Raw genomic sequence first — 8460 nt, 5'->3', positions numbered from 1 at the left:
GTCTGGTTCAGCTTATAACTATAATCACGTATAAGACGAACATTTTACTGATCTGTTTCGGCTTATAAAACTTGTTCCATATAAGCCGAACAATGCAGTGAGTTTTCAAACTTTATTCTTACTTTGTTGTGTCCAAGTAAGACTTGTATCTATCACTTCAATTCCTTTAATTTTTGAATATGGTTCTTTGGATGTAGGTATGGGTATATGACCATTTCCCAATTTTGGAATTGTCCAAAACATTTGAAAAGGATGTCGATTGGGTTGATACAAATCCAACTGCAGCACGGTACGAGTATGAGGACTCAAAGAAAAGGAATAAAAAACAGTTGGTGGCAAGTTTGAGAGAGAAGTTAGACACAATGGGTGTTGATGACGTCGTTTTTTGACCATATGAGAAGGAAGATGAAGAAGATGAATTTGTTGAAGATGAGGATATGTCGGTGGGTATGTACCATGGACCATTGTTTTATCCCGGTGGTTATGTTATATACGATCCTCGGCGAGTACTCCGTCAATTAGGATGCGTCCAAAAGGTTCTTTTGTTTGACGAGAAATTCAGGTTGTTACCAAAGAGTAGTAATGGAACTAAAAGCACCACTTCATCATGGGAACCAAAGTATAATCCTGATCCCACCCTTGAGTATTGGAAGAATTTAGACAATAACAAATTAGATGCGTCCAAGTTAACACCTTTAGTTGATAATCCATGTGAAGAGGATCCGGGCTACATGGATTGGTATAATCAAATTTATCATCCCTTCATTATCAATAAGAAAATTCAAAAGATAGCTGATAAGGGGAAGGGGAAGGCGAAGGCAATCAAGATATCCGACAAGTCTACTTCCGAAGAAGTAGTCAACACTTTCAAGACAATGTTAAGAATGACTTCACTTTATACTATTGCATATATTAGTTTATGGTAAAAATTTCTTCAATCTCACGGTTAAAAGTTGTTGAGAAATGAAAAAATAGGTTGCCGCGGGTAGGGAGATGTTGAAAAAAAATGAAGGTCAAACTTGGTTGCAAAACAACTATGACCGTTGAAGAACAAAAATACCTCTAAAAGAAGTGGGATGCAATCATCAACAAAGGACAAGGACCCGAGGAACCCGCACAAAGGCCTACCACTAAGAGGTCTCGACAAGTTGGTGAAGGTACAAATGGAGGCGGTCATGGTAATGATGCGACGGAAGATGAACACCAAGGTGGAAGAAGAGGTGGTCGTGGAAATAACAAGAGGGGTCGTGGTTAAGTTCCCTTTTATGTTTGCAAGTTCTTTTTAATGTTTTCTTAAGTATTAAGTACACTTTTATGGTGTTGCAAACACCTTGGCTTTTAGGTGCTGAACTTTATTTTTAATGGTTGCATTAGTGAACTGGGATTGTGTTATGGACACCTTGAATTTCATGTTTTAATCGATAGCGTAACAGTTAATTAGTTATTTATTTTCCTGGAATTCGTGATGTTCGGCTTAACATGTAATTTCAGTTGCAAGCCGAATCTTGTATACCCGCGGTTCGGCTTATCCTGTAATTTCAGTTGCACGTTGAACCTGGAAAATTTAGGTTCGGTTTATCCTTTAGTTTCAGTTGCAAGCCGAATATTTTTCCCTTAGGTTCGTCTTATCCGTTAATCTAAGTTGTAAGCCGAACTTGTGTAATTAAATTTCATCAACGACTAGTTTCGGAAAAAAAAATTTAACCATTGATCCATTGGGGAATTTCTATATATATTGTTGTCCCTTTCTAACAAATGTTTTACTAAATCTAGTGTTGTTCATCCAAACCAATTTTTATTTTTTTCATTTCTACTCAAAAATGGAACCACTCACCGTTGAAGATGATAAAATTTCATCAGAGCTTTCATTCGAACTTATCTTGAGCGGCCTAATGAACATCATTCGATGTTTTGGAAAAGAGTTAAAGAATTCCATTTTGAGTTAGATGGGAATCCAAAACGTCGTAAGTGGATGGAATTATCTGAAAGATTTGAGAGTATCCGTTATACTATGCGAGATTACATCAGAATATTAAGATGGGTCAATCAATATCATCCCGCTGATACTAATGAAGAGAAGGTTAGTATTCCAAATTCCACAGCTCTTATAGGTATGCTTTTGTTTGATTACTAACTTCGGTATTCTTTTTTTTAAGGATGCTAGAGTTCAAATCCTTTGGGAAATACGCCATGGAGGAAGATACGAGCTTGGAATGTGTTATACATGGTTGACGAGAAGAATTCCGAGATTTATTAGAGAACTAAACGCCGAGATTCGTTAGAGATAATTTAAGATCTATTGAACTATTATGTAAAACAGGATAGTAGAGGATAATTTAAGTTTCTATTTAAGATTTTAGTTAAAATGTAATCGTGTTAGTTTACATTCAAATTAGTATTGGCAGGTAAAGCAGTTTCTGTTTCGGCTTATATGGGAAAAATTATGCACGCCGAACCTTGAAGAAATTTCAAAATTTGAAAAACTAGTCATTAGTTTTACAAATTCGGCTTATGTTGCAAAATTCGTATAAGCCGAACCCTGGCATTGTTGCACACAAATCTAGGAACGACTATTTTTTTTGAAATATATAGCCGTTGTAAACCTGTATTATATATACACAAACATGTTTTTTCATATTCTAAAGCACCTATACTGAGCCCACAACTCATGCGTTTACTCTAGAAGAAGATTTGTCTCTTTGCACTAATTACGTAGCATACTATCCAAAGAAGGGTGAAGAACGACGAGTGAAGGGTCTGATGAGTATGTACTACTTGGTTAGAATTCATGAAGCCTTCTGCACGGAAACATGTAATCCTCACAACCGGAAAAGTGCATCCTTATTTTGCCAAACTGAAACTATTAAAAAAAAAACTCACAGACTTTATAGCTTTAGTTCGGGTTGTGAGTCGATATCGGCTCAAGGGTGAAACAAACTCTGAGATTTAAGTTCGAGCTCTAAAGGAATGGAGAAGATGGAAAGGAAAGAATTTCGAATACAAAGATCACTACTACATTCTTAGAAGGTTTCTCATTACCCGTTTAGGATATTAGAAACTTATTGTAAGGCTACTATGTAACGGGTATGTAATTCACATTTTCTATGAATTTGAAAAGTCTATTTGGAATGGTATAATAATTCTTGTTTTCATGAATCATGCAACATTCGGCTTTCTTTGAAATGTTGTTACAAGCCGAACCTGTCAAAGAAACTCTGTTTTTTTTTTTAATTTTGTCAGGTTCCGCTTTCATTGAAATAATGTTACAAGCCGAACCTGACAAAAAACTCTTTTTTTTCGTCTTTCTGTTAGAGCACTGCTCGTTCAAACTCGTATGCGTTGCTATCTCAAGCATGTTTGTCAATGTTAGTGATAAAAACTATAATTCTTGATTTCTAGTCTACTATAGCTAAGTCTCGGACTAGGATAGAAAGTGTAGTTGAGCTCAATAAATCCATGGCGATCATCATACAAGACGAAGAACTACTCAGGGAACTGGTGGAACTTCATCGACAAAAAGGTATGTGGAGACTTGAACTTATATATCACTCAAAAGTCTATCTACTCTATTTCATATCTTGAGACAAAAGTCGTTTTGCTATATAGACTTTGATTATACACATTTGGTATTTCGAGCCAAGCTTATATGGCCTATCTATTTCTCGAAATATGTGTTGGTAAGATTTCTCTTTAGCCAAATTCATCTTTACCTAGTGACGAAAGTCATGTTATGTTTCAATCACTTTGAAAATTGCTTTGACGAAAAATAGTTTGGGAATAACAACTATATAACGTTCTCTAAGAATGTTTCAATGATTGAAATGAGAGTTTAGATTATATAACCATTGATGGATATAAGCATTGTTGTGGAAACACATATACGTATAAGTCCTTATTCCTTGAACCGAAGTTTGCGAACTTTGTTGATCAAGAGAACCGGAACAAGAGTCGTGAACTCAGTCCACGAACCCAGTCCGCGAACTGGTGGAAGTTCTCGACCCGAGAAAATCTGTTGGAGTTTTAGAACTCCTTCCGGGAACTTAATTCCGCGAACTTGAGTTGGTTATATCTAAAAACGATTGTTTGTGAACTCATGTTTATATAAACTAAGGAATGCTATTTGCAAACCGTGGGTATAAAGTTCATGAACCGATTCGAGTGAATCAAATCGTTTTTGCTTCAATTGTGTCTTGTGTAGTACATAAGATTTTTATTGCAATTGGACAAGTCTCTAACTAATTCATTTGAGTCATTTGAACTAGTTATGGTGAAGAAGAAGATGGTTGATATGAAAGTGCTCATATGGCTAACCATTTGGTTAACTATTGTTGAACCAACAAATGTACATGTTTGGGTACAGTTACACAAACCTAGAAACGTGCATTTAATTTGTGTGTAACAAGCTAAGTTTTCGATCCAACGGTTGAAAGATATTAGCTTGAATCTAATCAGGTTTTCATATAACGTTGAATATTGAATGCTTTGTTACTAAGCTAACATTAATTGCAAACCATGATTTGAAAGACTATATAAAGGAGAACTATAGCAACTGGGAAACCTAATCCCCGCACCTTATGTGTGATACTAGTTGTAAGCTAAAGTCGATTCTCCTTTAACCTTTGGTTTTCTTTTCTCAAACCAGGTTAACGACTTAAATACTTCATCGGGATTGTGAAGCCAGACTGATACTACTTTCTCGTAGTTGTGTGATCTGATCTTGTTGTTTCTATCCTACGAGTACAATCGCAAAGATTGTCTTGAGATTGATATCTACGATAGGAAAGATATAAAAGTAGTCACAAACATCTTTGTCTCATCGTTTGTGATTCCACAATATCTTCTTTCGCCGCGTCGATTAAGATTATTGCAAGGTGATTGATAATACTAGGCTGTTCTTCGGGAATATAAGTCCGTGTTATCAATTTGTTACTGTTCACCTTGATTTATCAAAATACGGAACAAAAATTCTTGGGTATTTCTGTGGGAGACAGGTTTATTCAATCTATAGACTTTTCTGTGTGAGACAGATTTGTTTATCAAGTCTTTGAATTTAGGTCGTGGCAACTCTTAGTTGTAGGTGAGATCAGCTAAGGGAATCAAGTGCGCAGTATCCTGCTGGGATTAGAGACGTAAGAAGCGCAACTGTACCTTGGATCAGTGTGAGATTGATTGGGGTTCAACTACGGTCCAGACCGAAGTTAGTTTGTAGTAGGCTAGTGTCTGTGTTATTTCTATTTCCGCATTATATTTCTCATCTTTATAATTGAAATATCACAGGTTGTGTGTTAGTTCAATCAATTAGAATATCCGACCTTTGGTTGTTTATTTAAATTGATTGACACTTGGATATTGGTCTTTGGTACCATCCAAGTTATCTCTCTAGTATTTTATAAAGACACGCAGATTTCTGTTTTCTTGAGTATAGATTAAATCAAGAGATTGAGATATTAACTCCTTTGATGTACTTTTATCTAGATTGAGTCTGACTGTCTAATTGATTCTCTAGAAAGTATATTAGATTTAGTCCATACAAATTTCTAAGAGAAATATTGGTTGTGGTTGTTAAACCCCGCTTTCTCACTTTCCTTAAACTAATGTTACAAGCCGAACCATTTCCACTGTTCATGATTCTGGTTTCCTTTGGTGGTTCGTCTTTCTATATCAATTAAATACAAGCCGAATTTCTCACTAGTTGGTGAATGAATAAATGGTAAGGTTGTTCCAAAAAACGATACATTCCATAACAAAAAACTAAATCATTCAAGTATTTCGTTTTGATTGGTACATGTAATTGCAATTCTAATGTTGCATCATCCTCATCATACACGAAAATCAAAAGACACAAAATACGCGGATAAATCTATAAAATATTTTTATGGAGATCCTAAAAGAATCTCATCCTCTTCACTAACCTCTTTCTCATCATCTTCAATAACCTCTTGCTTATCATATTCATCCCCATCACTTGAAAATTCGGTTACTTCTTCACTTGGTATCGACACATTCAAAGCTTGCCAAAGATTCATTTCCGTTTCATAATTTGCACACCAATCCATCGCGTAATTATTTTCAAATTTAGGCCAAAAGGCTGCACCTATCAAGGGCGGTAATGGGCAACCGGGTCTAAGTTTGAGGCTGGTAAAATGACAATTTTGAACAAATCCAATAACAAGTCTTCCATCTTTTACACCATCATGGAAAGGTCTTGTTGGAGGCACGTAAGTAAAACTATTACCCGTCCACCCGAAACAATGTACGACGCAATCGAATGTCTCCGCTATTAAAAACCCATAAACGGGCATTGACATCCAGTGTTCTTGGGTGATTATTAAATCCTCGTGTAAACGACGTTCAAATGCAATGTACTTCACTGCCACCCCTGCATCTCCTCTTGAACCTCCTCTCATCATTGTCTTGTAGAATTCTTTGTTCCGGTGTAGCTTTGTAACAATCGTTGCCTAATATAGTTGACTTCATTTTCATGGGGCACCGGATTGTTCCCTTCCTTAAAAGGACCAAGTTGTTCCGCCGTGACGTAATATCCACAATTTTCATCATATTGTACATCGTCCATTGTTGCAATATGCTCATGAATTATCGGTGGTAGATCTTCGAAGTAGTTATCGTATATAAGATTGATAGGCCTCAAATAGTTACCGGACTTATCTCTTCTTGGTCCTCTCATTCTACCAATTTCATATACGGTCCTTTTGTCCTTTATCTTGGTTTGTGAAGGATACATATTACTCTTCCCCTTGACATCCTCTTTACTATCCTTTGATTGTGACGAACAATCTTTCTCATTGACCTCTTTGTTACTTGTTTCGGCTTTTTTAATACTCGAACGACCACGTTTTCTTGGAACTTTCACTACTTCCTCCTTCATCACCTTCTCAATTTCTTTCTTTTCCTTTTCATACCTTGAATCATGGTAGTCAACGCCGGATGGATCCCTATGAGTAGCCAATAGTTCCTTGTTGGCTTGTCTAGTTTGAAAATTATTTATTTTCTTACTCTTCCTACCTTTCGGTTCACTCTTCTCCGGTTTCAAAATATTTTCTTGGGTTAAAGGATATATGACCGGCATCATGTTGTGCCATAGGATTTGTTTTTGAGCTCGAAACATCTTCCTATATATCTCCGCTAACTTTTTCCCATTTGTCGTGTCCCAAATCTCTAGATCATCCTCGTCGTCTTCGATTGGGAAAGGATCGAAGATTAATTGTTTCCAAAAATAATCAGTATCCTCAAATGGTATGATATCATCCTTGAACCGAAGTATGTCGTGGCGGCATAGAAGTCCCATAGATATCTTCATTTTAAAAACGCACACTTCCTCCAAGTTGGCGCATAATGTCTCAATCAAATCTAATTCTTCCATCAATAAGTCAATGCTTAGATGAGGGACTCTATGAGTTAATCCCCATAGACATTTACTATTATAATTCTTATGTCTGAACATAAGCTTATGTTCGAACGCTGCTTTAATTCTCACAACATCACTTTTGAAATATTCATCAATTGCGTCAAATACCGTGACAAACGTGTCAACACATCCAAAAAGGTCTTTCTTCAACCGATAATGAGCCGACTCTACCATACTTGTGGCTTGGTTGTCGAAGTGTTTGTGTCTATTTGTGAAACAAGACACAAACCTTTCTTTATTAGGTTCCAACACATCTTTGAGAAAGTAAGTAATTACGTCGGGGTAGTCGGTCCTCCAATGCTTAATAAGCATTTTAACATTTTCTTCGTAGACATCCTTGGTGATTGACCATACCAAAGCTTCCCATTCTCCATGGAAAGAAGCCCACAACATCTCATTATGTTCATATTTTTTTCAAGAATTCCTTCTTTTTCTTTACTCGTGTCTCCACCGGTAGTTTAGCAATATTCTTTAATTCTTTCATCTTAAGTGGTTGAATTATCGGTTGGCATTTTTTCATCACACTGCACCATATACGAAACGTACAAACAAAGTTGATTGCTTCCGGAAATACCTTGTTAATAGCATACATCAACGATGAATCTTGATCGGAAACGAACACTTTAGGAAGAGCACCCTCCGGGAAGATTAACTTCAATTGTTCTAACCCCCAATCATAACTTTCTTTCTTTTCGTTTTTCAAAAAACAAAAAGTCGCGGTGAACGGTGCCTTTGTCGACGTATGCTCCACAATGTTCATCAACGACATCTCATATTTGTTAGTCTTGTACGTGCAATCCAATATAAGAACTTGTGGGAAGCATAGAGCCAATTGGACGCATTCCGGGTGGGAAAGAAAAAGGTGTGTGACTTGACCAAAGTCATCCAACTTATTTTGGAAAGCGTAGTTATGCTTTACCCCTAACCACATCACTTGTTGCATCACCATCCTACCTTGCAAATTGAGTCTTCTAATCTTATTTCTTGCATTGTAGATAGTTTGCATAGTCGACTTGTTATTCTTGTCATCCGCC

Source organism: Papaver somniferum, chromosome 8 (genome assembly GCF_003573695.1).
Source record: "Papaver somniferum cultivar HN1 chromosome 8, ASM357369v1, whole genome shotgun sequence".
NCBI classification, from domain to species: domain Eukaryota; kingdom Viridiplantae; phylum Streptophyta; class Magnoliopsida; order Ranunculales; family Papaveraceae; genus Papaver; species Papaver somniferum.
The sequence above is the reverse complement of the archived record's forward strand: the minus strand, read 5'-3'. Positions refer to the sequence as shown.